We start from the raw sequence: 17,179 nt of genomic DNA, 5'->3' as shown, positions 1-17,179 counted from the left end.
ACAATGGATTCATTGGCTCTTTCACAAGTTGTTAAATGACTGTCTTCAGTCTCGTGAGTATTCTGTCCAGTCTTCTCAAATGTCATAACTGATTAAGAGTGAGTTTCTTTATTTGTTTGGTTTTGGGCCACACCTGAAAGTGCTCAGGGGTTACTCCTGGCAGGCTTGGGGGAGGGCATTTGGGGTGCCAGGGATTGAACCCAGGTTGGTTCTATACACTGTACTCAAATACACTGTACCCGCACTTGGTCCCTGTGTCAGTGAATCTTTATTTTATACCTTGTGTTAGGCCTTTGGGAGATCTCTTAACCTTAAAACTCATGTCATTAATTATGAGGTGTTCTTGAACTCATTCATAGATGATTTGTTTCCTTTTTCCCCCCATAAATTTCTATTATTTGGATGTTGGTGCCTTGTATCTATATCTTTTTTGTTTTGGGGCCATAGTTAACAATGCTCAGGACTTTATTCTTGGCTCTGTGCCTAGGGATCACACCTGGTAGTATTAGGGTGACTAGAGGAGATCAAACCTTCATCTGCAGTGTCCAAGGTAAACTGCTTTTAGCATATATTTCATCCCAGGTTAAAGAAGAGACAGCGGTCCACCAATCTGGTTGAGAAGTATTTGATGGGCTGTTTCTGGAGCAATCTTCTAGCCAATACTGCACTTGCTAGTCTCACTCATATTTCTCGAGGCAGCTTTCTTAGCTAAAGGCCAGTTTGGGGGGAAGAATGTAATTCAGGTAGTGCTTCTCAGCATTTCCTCCTACCAATTTGGGATGCATTTTCCCTGGTGCTACTTCCCCAGGCAAGTAGCACCTATTCTGCTGATTGACTTCCAAAATTTTGTGGCTATAGGCTCTCCCAGCTCTCTTTGTTCTTGTGGGAAATTTTATTCACTGACATTTTTGTTGATTTTTCTCAAGGAAAAGAAATTAATACTTTGCTCAATCTGCTATCTGAAATGAAAACTTGGTACATTGCATTATTTATGCCCTTTGCGTGAGTATTTGATTATATTTTGGAAAAGCAGATGGGAAATGAACATTAGATTTGGGTTCAATACTAAAATAATTTCACGGTCAATAAAGAGGGGTTATTTTCCTTTGGGAAAGTAATTGTTACCAATTTCAGCCATAACTGTATTTTTGATCATTCTAAAAATGGAAAATATTTATGTACCAAAATATTGTTTTGCTTATGATCGGTTGATGGAGAGTAAATAGTGAAGATATTGATATAGTTTTATGTACCTTTCATATAAAAATCTAGAAATCTTTGTCAATAGAAGAGTAATTTAAAAAATATTTTTGGCCAGAAGGACATTTAGAATCTGGGAACTAAGGTTTTATACTACTTACTAGAAAAATATTTTTCACAACCAAAGATTGTAATGCTATATTCCCATCTAAAATTTATTATGTATCGTATAAATTCTAGGTATTGACTTTCTCGTCGCATGCTTAGGAGTTCTGACAAGGAAAAGGGATCTACACTGTCATTTGAGAACACTGTCATGCAATATTTGACTTGTCAATTAATCAAAAGGAATGCCAACTTGGAACTTACATGCATGCAGGATGTTTGAAATTAAATGGGTAGGATAGATGGAGTATGCTATACATAGTATGATTCAATGGAACGACTCATTTGATTACAAATTTCCTCTACTTGGAATCATGCTTTCCCATCTGATTTTTTCCCTCCCATTTTCTCCTGTCGTGCATAAAACAACTTCAGTGGAATTGAAGAAGAGTCAATTTCTTTAATGCTGACCTTTGTGAGTGAGGGATCAGAGTGGGGAATGATTAAAAGTTCTTTCCCTCATGACTCCCCCAAAGCAGACTGAATTGGGGTCAATAGCAGGAGCTGGCTTGAAAGGGCATGCTCTAACTTATTCACTTTATTGGCCCCATCTGCTGGAAGATATAGGAAGTACAGTCATTTCCTTTATTTTTTCCCTTTATATTATTCTTTTTTATTATTTTTTTATTTTTAAATCTTTATTTAAGTGCCATGATAACAAGCATGATTATAGTTGGGTTTTAGTCACAAACAGAACACACCCTTCACCAGTGCAACATTCCCATCACCAAAGCAACCCTCCCTCCCTGCCTGTATTCTAGATAGGTATTCTATTTTTCTCATTCTTTGTTAATGTTTTCTCTCTTTCATGCTAGTTGTTAGTGTAGTTGTTTCCCTAACTGCATTCACCATTTTTTGTGGTGAAATTCATATTGTGAACTAGTCCTTCCGGCCCTTTGGCTCTTAACTCTATTGTCTCTGGGCCTTATTACAATAATGTCTTTAATTTTTCTTAAAACCCATAGATGAGTGAGACTATTCTGTGTCTATCTCTCTCCCTCTGACTTATTTCACTTAGCACAATAAATTCCATGTACATCCACGTATAGGAAATTTCATAACTTTATCTCTCCTGATGGCTGCATAATATTCATTGTGTATATCTACCAGTGTCTTTAGCTATTCATCTAATGAAGGGCATTTTGGTTGACTAAATGCACCAGTTAAGAGGCACAGAGTGGCAAAATAGATTAAAGAACTGAATCCAACCTTCTGCATCTACAAGAAACACACCTGAATAGTCAAAACAAACTTAGACTCAAAATCAAAGTCTGGAGGAAAATCATCCAAGCAAACAATCCAAAAAGCTTTAAAAAGCTGGAGTGGCCATACTAATATCAGATGACACAAACTTTACACTCAGAAAAGTTGTAAGGGACAAAGATAGACATTTAGTACTAATCAAGGGATATATACAAGAAGAAATCACACTCTTAAACATATATGCACCCAATGAGAGACCAGCAAAATTTTTAATACAATTGTTGACAAATCTTAAAAATGATATAATAGCAACACACTAATTGTGGGAGATCTCAACACGTCCCTGTCACCCCAAGATAGGTCAATTAGACTGAAACCCAACAAAAATATACTAGTTCTGAAAAGAGAAATGAAGAAAGTGGACTAGTAGATGTATATAGGGCACTCCATACCCAGAAACCAGAATACACATTCTTCTCCAATGCACATGGTATTCTCCAGGATAGATTACATGCTAGCCTATAAAACATACCTCCATAAAATCAAGAGGATAGAAATTGTGCAGGCTACCTTCACTGATCACAAGGCACTGAAATTAGATGTGAACTACAAAGGGACACAGAAGAAAACCATTAACACCTGGAAATTAAACAGCTTACTATTGAACAACCAGTGGCTCAGAGAGGAAATCAAAACATTCCTGAAACAAATGACAATGAATACACAAATTATAAAAATTTATGGACACAGCAAAAGTGGTACTGAGAGAAAAATTTATAGCTTTGCAAGCACACATCAGGAAGAAGGGACATACATGAATAACTTAATGACACAGCTTATAAAATTAGAAAATAATCAACAAAAGGAACCAGTCATTTCCTTTAAGACACACTTGTCTAATTTGATTTCTATTATTAAAATTCAATTGTATAATTATAGATTTTTGGAGAATGGCTCCCAAGAATCACTCAAACTTAGGGGTATGCTTTGAGGTCTTCTGGGGCCACCTTGATTGGTGCTCTATGGCCTCTGCACTCCTGTCTTTTGAGCTCCCAGAATTAAATCAAATGAATGGGTACAGATGTTCATTAATTATACCTAAAGTCTATATAATATTATCAACTAATTAAAAATGTAAGGGGTAAAAATCATCTCCAAAGAAACAGTGAACAGACAAAAGAATGCCTAGTTGCTTTCTTTAGCTTGGCCAAAATTGATCAAAATTCACGTCCCTGAGTTTTAATGCTGGCCATCTCTTTCCTAGTTTAGAAAGAAAAACAACAACAACAACAAACAAAGATCAAAATCAGTAGTACTGCAGGCAAATTCAAGTGATTTATTTGAAACTGAAAAATATTATCATCTTCTATGTTGACAAAAACTATGTTGACAACAAACTATCTCCTATGTTGACAAAAAGCTTAACTAGCCCAAACTTACCAAATTATTACATAAATGGTGAAAATAAACAAGTAATAATAATGTTTCAGGTCTTGTTCAAGCTCTTGAAACTATTTCTCTCTCCATCTCTCCAGAAGCACAGGTAAGTTGGATATTATGATCCTATGAAGTTGAGGCACAGGGAATAAATCTACCTCTGTTTCTCTCTCTGTTTCTCTGTTTCTCTGTTTCTCTGTTTCTCTCTCTCTCTCTCTCTCTCTCTCTCTCTCTCTCTCTCTCTCTCTCTCACACACACACACACACACACACACACACACACAGAAACCCTGGCTTTTGGAAAGGTAGCAGCAGGGTCAGTGAGAGATAAATGTGACATTTGATTTAAAAGGTTGGGGCAGGTGATCAGGATAAAATTAGGTAAGTTAAAGACTAGACAGGCTTTATCCAAGGGACCACTACTGCTAGGAACTTTTCAAAAAAGAAAAATGGATAGTTTTTTTATGATGTGGGTAAAGGTCAAGCCAGTATGGGGCCAATGAGATGGATTAAAGAACTTTAAAATTTCCTTCTAGTCCTTTGATACCAGCTACAGCCAAGAACCCCATGTAACCCTTAATTCAGTGCAATACAGAACAACCAAATTCCAACCTCAGAGAGAGATAAACACATATAACAGAACTCATTGTGCATTCGGAAAGACCAGCAGTGCACTAATTATGCAGGGGTGCAGGCAGAGGCAAGGGTGCCTATAGAGGAGGTCCTAGGAGTTCAGACATGAAAAGCTTGGCAAGACAGCATGCTAGATTTTGAATTTGAAGCAGCAGAATAGGACAGGGCAATAGACTTCATGGACATGGTGCTCCATAATTCATGAGGTGCTGCATGCCTACAGTGCTTTACCTGGTAAACTAGCCACCCACTAAAATTCCTGTCTCTGCCATTCTTTGGTCTAGACACAGATATAACTGCTCTTTTCTCAGACCCAGATCTTGTTCTAGTTTCTGTATCAGGGAAACATTACATCATTAAATGAGTGGAAGGATATAAATACTTATACATGTAAAAGACCTGGTGTGATGCAGAAGAAGATGATTTTAACAATCTAAATGGCATTTCTCAAAGGATACTCTGAGAAAGTAATTTCTTGAGATTTCTTCTCATAAAGCACACACAATTCAGCATAGTACTGTGGCCAAATACATTTAGGAAATATTCCCTATTATGCCTTGGAGATAAACAAAACTTTTGGTTTATTAAAGGCTCTAAACCTTCCATTGAATAAACTTGGTTTATTCAAACCTTATTTGAGTTAAGCAATCTTTTAAAAAAATGGTGGAATGTCCTTTTACATATGTGGAATGTGTGTTTTAGAGTACAGTTTTAGAAGAATATTGATGCTTTATGTCTGTGATTTGATTGAAGCAGTGAGGTGGCCTGAAAGCTCAGATTCAGTTGATTACAAAATTTTACTAGAAAAATTGGAGGTTGTTCATTTACTGTGATCAATATCAATTGCAAAATTATGTCACCACGAACAAAAATTCACATTAAAGCTTGGTTTGGTCTACTATTGACCAAATTTATTTGCTAAAATGTTTTATTCTATTTAGGTATAATTATATTTTAAGTTATTTTCTCCATTTTGTTGATTGTGTGGGCTATTTGTATATTGTGGTGAATGTTTCTAATTTCACATAGAATGTTTATCATGGAATTTATAAATCACAGGGCTTAATATACTAGATTATTTTTTATTCCTATCACAACTTGTAGCTGCAGATTTAATTCATGCTCTTTAAGTACTTCTTCCCTCAGTTTTTTAGAGTTTCCCCTGAAATGTTAGTTCCTGATTATCTGTTCTGATTTATAAAATCTGAAAAAGCACAGTGGAAGGAGTGCTTTGCACTCTACAAACATGACAGTATATCATTGTGTATAAAATATACACATATAAAAACATGACAGTATATCATTGTGTATATGTATAGACAGGCTTTTTGTTTTCTTGGACACATGATATTGCTTCATTATATTATATTCTGGGTTTTGGAACCAAACTGAAGCAAAATCTGAATCCTGTCCTGGAGAGGCTTGATCTTGGCATGAGTGGGGGACATGAGTGAACCCTTAGAATGAATGAGATAATGTAGGCATTAAAGAGTTTAATGGTACTCAGCGTAGAATCATCCAAGAATATGGAGTCAGTCTAAATGTACTGTCTTGAGTGGTGGCTGCTGAAGTATGATGGGGATTTACTGGCTGGGGAAGGAGAAGGTAAATACCTAAGATGCTCAAACATAGCTTCATAAATAAACAACAGCTCAAAAACTTCACAGATGAAAAACCAGCCTTAAAGGAAAAACAGACAGGTCTACTTTAAGACAAGAGAGACCAACAAACACAGAAAACTTATCTACAAAGATGACATTAAATGCTATGACAATCATCTCCCTCAATGTCACTGGACTAAATTCACCAATTAAAAGACACAGAGTGGCAAAATGGGTCAAAAAGATGAATCCAACCTTCTGCTGCCTACAAGAAACACACCTGAATAATCAGAACAAACATAGACTCAAAATTAAAGGCTGGAGGAAAATCATCCAAGCAAACAACACCCTCAAAAAAGCTGGGGTGGCCATAGTAATATCTGATGACACCAACTTTATACTCAGAAAAGTTGTAAGGGACAAAGATGGACAATTTGTACTAATCAAGGGATATGTACAAGAAGAAATCAGACTATTAAACATATATGCACCCAATGAGAGACCAGCAAACTATCTAATACAATTATTGACAAATCTGAAAGAAGACATCAATAATAACACAATAATTGTGGGAGACCTAAACATGGCCCTGTCAACACTTGATAGGTCAATCAGACTGAACCCCCCCCAAAAAAACATACTAGCCCTGAAAAGAGTAACGGAAGAAAGAGGACTAGTATATATATGGCACTCCAACCCCCAAAACCTGGATACACATTCTTCTTCAATGTACATGGGTCATTCTCCAGGATAGACCACATGCTGATACATAAAACTTACCTTCATAAAATCAAGAGGATAGAATCTTGCAGGCTACCTTTGCTGACCACAAGGCTCTGAAATTAGATGTTAACCACAAAAGGACATAGAAGAAAAACTTTAACTATTGGAAACTAAACAGCCTGCTACTGAGCAACCAGTTGGTCCAAGATGAAATCAAAAAGGAAATCAAAACTTTCCTGGAAACAAATGATAATGAAGACACAAACTGCCAGAATCTATGGGACGCAGCAAAAGCGGTCCTGAGAGAAAAATTTATAGCTTTGCAAGAACACATCAGGGGCATACCTGAATAACTTAATGATGCAGCTCATAAAATTAGAAAATAACCAACAAAAGGAACCAAAAATAGAGAGACAGAAGGAAATAACAAAGCTGAAACCCAAAAAAACAATCCGAAAGATCAATGAAAGCAGAAGTTGGTTTTTTGGGGAAAAAAAAAAAACAAAACAAGATTGATAGACCATTGGCAAAATTCACAAAGAAAGAGAGAGAGAGAGAAACCTGATAGCCCGTATTAGAAATAAAAAGGAGGAGATAGTTACTGTGCCTATGCAGGGGGAAAAAGAAAAGAAAAAAAGCACAAAACGATTTTTCTACATATTTACTTATCAATTGATCAATTTTTTGACGTCTTTATTTTGGTGTAGAGATTGAAGTTGATGTCTCCAATATTATTTTATTTTATTTTATCTTATCTTTCTCTTTCTTTTTGCACTCCAGCATGATTTGATTTCAGAACCGAGACTATTCTATGCTGCTTGTCTTAATTGCTGTAGTGCTCACTGGATATTTAATTTGATATTTCTTTCTGTATTGTTGTGGTGTTTCAATTACCTTTTTCACATCCTCTCTCAAACTGAGGTTGAAAGCTTCTAGAAGAACTCCGCCCATTTTCATCGTATTTGACTTCCTTTTTTTTTTTCTTATTTTCTACCTCAATCTATTGCTTTTATTTCCTTCAAACAAAACCACATAACTCGATTTATCTAGCTCCGCCTCTTAAATAGAGGGGGAAACAAGGGAGGGTACCAGGACCAAACAGATATGTGATCACTAATAGTAAGCTAGACAAAGAGGGGACCACTTACTCTAGCAGCTCGGGGGTGATGGTGGGGTATATAGGTTTCAGAAAGGGAATTGGGTGATGGGTATTCCCCTGATTCAATGTTAATATGTACCTAAAATACTACTGTGAAAGATATTATAAGCCATTATGATAAAAATGTGTTTTAATCAGAAATGTTGTTTGACTTACATGTATTATTATATTACATTAATTATATTTTATGTTATGTTATGTTACTATATTATGTTATGTTAGTTTACCTCAATATGTTAATCAATTTTGTCTTTTGACTAAATTTTTACAATAAAAAATTTAAAAAAAAAAGTAAAAAAGGGGAGATCATGACAGATACTGCAGAGATCCAGAGGGTAATCAGAGACTACTTTGAGAAACTTTATTCTACTAAACATGAGAACCTAGAAGAAATGAATAAATTCTTGGACACTTATAATCTTCCATGGTTAAGTACGGAGGATGTAGCATATCTAAACACCCCCATCACTACGGAGGAAATTGAAACTGTAATCAAACGCCTGCCTAAAAAGAAAAGCCCAGGCCCATATGAATTTCCTAATGAATTTTTTCAAATCTTTCAAGAGGAGCTACTACCAATTCTAGCCAGGCTCTTCCATGAAATTGAAAAAATGGGAACACTCCCAAATAGCTTTTATGAAGCCAACATCACCTTGATACCAAAACCAGACAGAAATGCTGCCAAAAAAAGAAAATTACAGACCAATATCCCTGATGAATGCAGATGCAAAGATCTTCAACAAAATCCTGGCAAATAGGATCCAATGCATCATCAAGAGGATCATACACTATGACCAAATAGGTTTCATCCCAGAAATGCAAGGATGGTTTAACACCCGTAAATCTATCAACATCGTACACAACATCAACAACAAGAAAAATAAAAATCACATGATCATATCAATAGACGCAGAGAAAGCATTTGATAAGGTCCAACACCCATTCTTGATTAAAACTCTCAGCAAGATGGGAATGAAAGGAACCTTTCTCAACCTAGTTAGAGCCATCTACCACAAGCCAATGGCAAATATTATCCTCAATGGAGAAAAAATAAAAGCCTTTCCTCTAAATCTGGTACAAGACAAGGCTGTCCGCTCTCACCACTCCTCTTCAACATAGTACTGGAAGTACTTGCTATAGCAATCAGGCAAGAAAAAGATATCAAGGGAATCAGATAGGAAAGGAAGAAGTCAAGCCAATGGCAAATATTATCCTCAATGGAGAAAAACTAAAAGCCTTTTCTCTAAATTCTGGTAGAAGACAAGGCTGTCCGCTTTCACCACTCCTCTTCAACACAGTACTGGAAGTGCTTACTATAGCGATCAGGCAAGAAAAAGATATCAAGGGAATCCAGATAGGAAAGGAAGAAGTCAAGCTCTCATTGTTTGCAGATGACATGATACTCTACTTAGAAAAACCCTAAAGACTCTACCAAAAAGCTTCTAGAAACAATAGACTCATATAGCAAGGTGGCAGGCTACAAAATCAATACACAGAAATCAATGGCCTTTTTATACACCAATAATGATAGGGAAGAGATGGATGTCAAGAAGGCAATCCCATTCACAGTAGTGCCACACAAACTCAAATCTTGGAGTCAACTTGACCAAAGATGTGAAGGACCTATACAAAGCCCTGCTCCAAGAAATAAGAGAAGACACACGGAAATAGAAACACATACCCTGCTCATGGATTGGCAGGATTAACATAATTAAAATGGCAATACTCCCCAAAGCATTATACAGATTTAATGCGATCCCCTTAAAAATACCCATGACATTCTTCAAAGAAGTGGATCAAACACTTATGAAGTTTATCTGGAACAATAAACATCCTCGAATAGCTAAAGCACTCCTAGGGAAAAGGAAAATGGGAGGCATTACTTTCCCCAACTTTAAACTGTACTACAAAGCAATAGTTATCAAAACAGCATGGTATTGGAATAAAGACAGACCCTCAGATCAGTGCAATAGTCTTGAGTTCTCAGAAAATGTTCTCCAGACATACAGTCACCTAATTTTTGACAAAGGAGCAAGATATCCTAAGTGGAGCAGGGAACACCTCTTCAACAAGTGGTGCTGGCAGAACTGGTTAGCCACTTGCAGAAGAGCGAACATAGACCCCCAGTTAACATCATGTCGAAGGTAAAATCCAAATGAATTAAAGACCTTGATATCAGACCTGATACCATAAGGTATATAGAACAACATGTAGGTAAACACTCCATGACATTGAGACTAAAGGCATCTACAGGGAGAAAACTGCACTTTCCAAACAAGTGGAAGCAGAGATAAACAGATGGGAATACATGAAGCTGAGAAGCTTCTGAACCACAAAAGAAATAGTGCCAAGAATACAAGAGCCTCCCACCATGTAGAAGAAACTGTTCACCCAATATCCATCAGATAAGGGGCTAATATCCAAAATATACAGGGCACTGACAGAACTTTACAAGAAAAAAACATCTAATCTCATCAAAAAATGGGGAGAAGAAATGGACAGACAATACAAATGGCCAAAAGGCACATGAAAAAATTCTCCTCATCACTAATCATCAGGGAGATGCAAATCAAAACAATGATGAGATACCACTTCACACCACAGAGATTGGCGCACATCACAAAGAATGAGAACAATCAGTGCTGTTGGGGATGTGGAGAGAAAGGAACTCTTATCCACTGCTGGTGGGAATGCCGTCTAGTCCAACCTCTATGGAAAGTGATATGGAGATTCTTCCAAAATCTGGAAATTGAGCTCTGTTTGACCCAGCTATTCTACTCTTAGGGATATACCCTAGGAACACAAGAATACAATACAAAAATCCTTTCCTCACACATATATTTATTGGAGCACTATTCACAATATTCAGGCTCTGGAAACAACCAAGATGCCCTTCAACAGATGAATGGCTAAAGAAACTCTAGTACATATACACAATGGAATATTATGCAGCCATCAGGAGAGATGAAGTCACAAAATTTTCCTATATATGGATGTACATGGAATCTATCATGCTGAGTGAAATAAGTCAGAGGGAGAGAGAGAGAGACGCAGAATAGTCTCACTCATCTATGGGTTTTAAGAAAAATAACAGTCACTTTTGCAACAATCCTCAGAGACAATGAGAGGAGGTCTGGAACTTCCAGCTCACTTCATGAAGTTCACCACAAAGAGTGTGAATGCAGTTATAGAAATAACTACACAGAGAACTACCATAACCATGTGAATGAATGAGGGAACTGGAAAGCCTTCTAGAGTACAGATGGGGGTGGGGTGGGATGGAGAGAGATTTGGGACATTGGTGGTGGGAATGTTGCACTGGTGAAGAGGAGTGTTCTTTACATGACTGAATCCTAATCACAATCATATGTGTAATCAAGATGTTTAAATAAAGATATTTAAAAAATGTCAATGTACACCATGACGAAAACTAAGAAAATATTCAACAGTCTCACTCACTGGAGATCAAAAATATTAAGAAAAAGAAGATGGCCAATATCCAATTTCATAAAGAAAGCAGGGATAAGTTATTTTGTACATATTTTTATGGAAATATATAAGGAGTAGAGTCCTGTTGGAGGGATTAGAAAAACTTAAAATATATACATTTTGATTCCATTTTTTCTCTAAAGAAATTCTCACATGTATTTGTATGTATTAGTGAAGAAATACTAAGGAATTAGTGCACTGCTGGGAATGCTGACTATTTGGAGTATGGCTGGTTTTGCCATTAATGAGAAAAAAATAAAAACATACTACGGAATCCTGTGTGAAGTTGAACAAAAATGGAAGAAACTTCAAGAAGTATTGTGAAGGCAAAGCAGTACTTTATAACACAGTGTGAACAATGTCATTTATGGGAGCATTTGAACAATGCATTTACTGCTTTCTGTATAAATATATGCATGTAATTATATGCATGGGTATGAAAATTGTATAGAAAAGGAATAAATTTGAAATCATTTGGCTCTGCTATTTTACATACCTTAGTATTTCTTTTTAAAATTTATTAAAATATTTTATTGAAACGTTGTGACTCACAATATTCTTTATATTTGGGTTTCAGACATACTATGCTTCAGGGAAAATCCTACCAGCAGTGTTGACCTCCCTTCACTAATGTTCCCAGAGTGCATACCATGCCATACCTTAATATTTCTGTGAATAAAAAGTCCATTTGTGGCTTGAAAAATTAAATTTAAAAATATTCAGAGCAACTTTTAAAAATATACCTGTGGCAGGCAGAGAGATATATTTCCTGGAGAAGTCCATTGACTAAGAGCCACAGAATCAACAGATGATCCTTTCAACCAAAATAGCATCCTCAAACCTGCATCCCATCTTTTCTTGCCTTCTTGGACCTTATTTCTTCTTTTATCTATTCATCTCCCCATTGCAAGCATGCTCAGTTTCTCAGCTAAAAACCTCCTCCATATTTCCCTCACTCTTCACCATCCATTGACCATTTCTCCTTTGTCGTAACACTTAAAAAAAGCATTGTATATACTCACTGCTATTTTCTTCATCACCTTCTGACCCCATTCCCTGTAGTCAGACTCCTGTCTCATCCCCTCTGCAAACAGTTTATCAGGATCTTCCATTGGTCTTACTCATGCACTGGATCAGTAGTTTTTGTTGGTTTTAACACCCTATTTCTACCACCATCTGGCATCTGACCTCTTTTCCTTTGGAATAACTCCCATATTTTTTGTACCATAAAATGCACTCCTCCTACCCCCAAAAGATGGAGCGAATGCCACCTGAAGCCTGAGTGCAGGGAAGGAGAGCATATTCTAACCACTTGACATCTGCAGTCTTATGGCCCCTTTATTGTGCAGACATATCACATAGTACGAGAAACAGGTTATTTTGTTATCGTTTATTAAATATTTTAGTACACCATTTGTTTTAGAATATTTTTTCTTGTTTTCCTCATCTAAAAACTGTGTGTGTCTTATGGCCAGGTGCATCATATAGAGCAAAAATATGGTATATTCATTCACCCTCTCAGACACTGAACTCTTCCAATTTCTTTTCTACACGGGAGGTTATTCCTTTTCTCTTTGTGAGTCCTGAAAGTATTGACGTCCTGCACCCTCTGTCTTCAGAATCTAGTTCTCTTTTATACTTAAGTCCTGGAACACACAAATCTGGAATTGTTGTTGTTGTTGTTTGTAGTGGTGGTTTTGGAACCACACCTGGTGGTGCTCACCTGGCTCTACACTTAAGGACCACATGAAGTGTCAGATAATGAACTGAGGGTTAACTGCTTGCAAAATGCCTTACCTGATATACTTTCGCTCCATCCCTCCCTCTCTTTTCTTTTTTTATCTCTCTCTTTCTCTCACAAGTTTAAACTTAGAAAATTGAAAGAACTTTTAAAAATCAATTTAAAAAATTTTAATCTCAGTAATAGCCACTGTTGGCATGACTGTGGAGATAAAGTGACCCTCATGCACTGTTGGCAGGACTATTACTTGGATCCCCTTTTAGAAACAATATAGACATGTCTCAAAAAACTAAGAACTGAGTTTCCAACAACCCAGCAATTACACTTCTCAGGATCTACCTAAAATACTATTTCAAAAATAAACGTGTGCTTCTCTAATTGTTGCAGCCGAAATATTGAAACAACCTGAGTGCTCAAGAATGATCACTAAAGAAAGTGTGGAATACCAGTTTTGAAGTGGTATTTTGGTGTCAGTATATGAAAAAATATCACACAGGTAGTTGGAAAAGGCAGCATCTCTTTAATATTCTTAAAAGGTAATTATACATATTTGGTTCTATACCAAAAATTCACAATATGAAACCTTAAATTGCATGTTAATATTTTATTTTTGCTACCTCACTGATTTGTAGCATATGTAAATTAATATTTTGCAGAAGTCACTCCTGGCAGGCTCAGGGACCATATGGGATGCTGGGATTTGAACCGGGGTCCATCCTGCATTGGCCGCGTGCAAAGGCTGTGCTATTGCTATTGCTCCGGCACCAACCTTGCCATTTAGAAAATATTGGTTCTTTGAGTTATGTGGATGTCTCAATATTGATATACTTTATGAAACAATATTGAAAATATTAATAGTGGAAGATTGTCCTCTACACTGGGCAGTCCCCAGGGCATTCTCATGGCTGTGCTAAGGAATCATTCCTGTCATTCCTGGTGGGGATCAGGGATCATATGTAGTGCCAGGGATGAAACCTGGATCGGCTGTTTGCAAAGTAAGAGCCTTCACCTTTTTGTTATTTCTTTGGCCCAAACATTTCTTTTTTTTTTATTTATTTTTATTATTATTTTAATTATGACAACAAAGATGTAAAGAAGAGGACAGGGTAAAGTTACAGTGGAAGCCCAATCACCCATAAACAGAATTCTCGGTAGTCCCATCGATGATGTCCCAGCCTTGAACTTTCAGCCAAAGAGCATTTAGAAAAACAAAACTGAACCCATGTACAGTACAATTACTTGTCCCTCAGATCCCCAGTTGTAGTACATACTATTTCTTAGCAGCACACAATATAATCTAAAGACATTATACTTGTGTAGCTCCTTAAACATTGAGGGCAAAGTACATTTCTCTAGTTCCATGTACATACTAACTAGTTTAAGTTAACCTCAAAAGTTTTAGTGGCTTGTTTTTCTTAAGGGTTGGAGTCAAGGGAACATAGTAAAAAATGGTATTCAAGTGGCATTTGTTTGCATAGGCCCACCAAAACATAAGGGACATGGAAAGACAAATTATGGTCTAAATACAAGGAGACCCTAACCCTGAAGTTTCCTGGCACAGGATTGACTCTAGGCTCCAGGCAAATTAGTTTGTTCAATTCAAGTCATCCTCTGTAGTGGCAATACACCTCCATTCCTCACATAGTCTCTGTTGTTGGTATCATGCTTCTGTATTAAAAGATCCTGGAGTCTGCATGTCCCATATTGCAGTCAGGATGGTGCATAGCATCCTGTCGTTTCACCTCCCACTTAAGGGGCACTAGAGAGAACCATGTCCTGTAGAGCAGGTCATTGTTGCTGTCAAGTCTTCTCGGTGGAAACGGAAGTCTCTTTATAAGAGGTCGATGTCAGACCCTTGGTAGTGTCTTTCCTGGTAGAGGACTGCTTCCCGCTGTTGCTCTAAAAGACCTTGGATGTTTCGTAGATAGCTTGCCTGTTTCCGGCGTGTATGGAGAATGCCCATTCTTCTGAAGCCTGTGCCAGTTCATTATATCAATGTTCAGGGTGTAAGGTACATTGTACTGAGATTTATTAGATAAGAACTTATCTGTATGTATTTTTTTCCCATTTTAATGTGTCTATGCAAACAAGGATCAATGCCATGGGGCATTATTGGTGCATCTGAAGGCAATAGGGACAAGACCAGAAATTTCCATGACATAGTTCAATCATAGGCATCAAACTGAGGGACAGTTCCACCAACAATCCTTACTTAACAGCTTACAAAGAAAAGATAAGATGAAAAGTGAATAGAAACATCATGGTAGAAGAATATATACAGAGTTACATCAGTTAAAGAAAATACCCATAAAATATTCAAAAGATATGTGTTCAATTTGTGTCCTTCTAAATAGTTCTGGGATTTGTTAGATATACTGTATGGCTTAGGTTAGAGATAAGAACTATGTGTTACTGAAGTTAAGAAGGGTAAATCGGGGGAACTGAAGGTTGGAAGGTTTGCAAAATGTAGACTGGTATGAGATTACCAGTGACAAACTGAGTATAGCTGAGCCGCTCTCTGCCACCCACCAGATCCAGCTCCACCCCCTAAGCCCAACCCTAGGCCAGTGTCCCGGCCCGGCCTGGGGGTGGGGAAAACCCAGGGTGCCCCGTCAGCTCCTCCCAGAAACCCACCTGGAGATCCGGAGGAATGGGGGAGAGGAAGGTCGTGTGACCCAATTGCGGGCCCCCCTGACCCTGGGCTGGACTTAAAGGCCGCTGGCCCATGAGGGGCCTGCCAGCTGGCCGTCCATGCCGGCTAAAATCTTGCTCCGGGAAGGGAGAGAGACCTCCCAAGCCCGGAGTTCAGGGACTGGAGCCCCCCCCCACCAGGCCAGTGTACCGGCCCGGCCTGGGGGTGGGGAAAACCCAGGGTGCCCCGTCAGCTCCTCCCAGAAACCCACCTGGAGATCCGTGGCCCAAACATTTCTAACGTGAGCATTTAAGTTGGCTCAAATCCTCTTCTTTAAATAGTGGGTTCAGAAACTTTTTAGTGCACTCCAAGTAGAATTCTGTGATCCAGGAATAAATGATAAAAAGGGTTCTCACCCTGTTAATGCTCAGGTATTTTATCCACAATCGCTTTTACACCACAAGTACAGATGATGTAGCAAGCTCAAAAGGTAACAGTGCTTCAATATAGCTGTGAAAATAATTTTTACCTTGTGGATTCCTGAGAGGGTTTTTAGAAAAGTACTTCCATTGGGTCAGTGGATCATATTTGGTGAACCACTACCGAGGACAATCTCACTCCAGTCAGCTTCATCTGGCTTCTGATGACCAAGTCCCTGGCTAATCATTTGGTTTTTGAAGTATAATTATAAGATGTCTAATGATACACAATTATATCACATGAAACTTTTTAATAATAAATTTAATAAGGTTATTAAACCCATTAGTGTTTAGCACTCTACATGTCTATTTTTTTGAACATGAAATTAGGTTAGCAAATCTTTGCTGCAAATCCCTTCTCTCCAATTTTCTGTTTTAATGCCCCAAATGACTTTGCTGTGAGTTATACACTACTTTTTAAAATTGCCTTCTCATGTCGTGTCTATGGGGTAGGAAAGAATAGATAACCTTTGGCATTCATATTCTAGGACACATCATCAAAGATGTGTTTTTTAATGTCCTCAAATAGCTTTCTGTGCCACTTCTAACAATGGCTCTATCTATTTATAAGCCTTTTTTGCATCGTTAGCTCATATAGCAAATTTAAGCCAAAGTAGAGCTAGATTTATTCTAGAAAAATCCATACTGTTTGAGTCCACTTCTGTTGACCTCATATCCTCATTTCTCCAACAGGACAGGATAACTTTACTTTGGTTC

At 37.5% G+C, this 17,179-nt stretch overlaps 1 protein-coding gene across 1 annotated transcript in view; it reads right to left on the bottom strand.

Moving 5' to 3' along the window:
* AOAH (acyloxyacyl hydrolase) overlaps positions 1-17,179 on the bottom strand; it is a 280,216-nt gene that overhangs the window by 107,465 nt on the left and 155,572 nt on the right. The window lies entirely within an intron of this gene.

Source organism: Suncus etruscus, chromosome 10 (genome assembly GCF_024139225.1).
Source record: "Suncus etruscus isolate mSunEtr1 chromosome 10, mSunEtr1.pri.cur, whole genome shotgun sequence".
Classification (NCBI taxonomy): Eukaryota; Metazoa; Chordata; class Mammalia; order Eulipotyphla; family Soricidae; genus Suncus; species Suncus etruscus.
The sequence above is the reverse complement of the archived record's forward strand: the minus strand, read 5'-3'. Positions and strand labels throughout refer to the sequence as shown.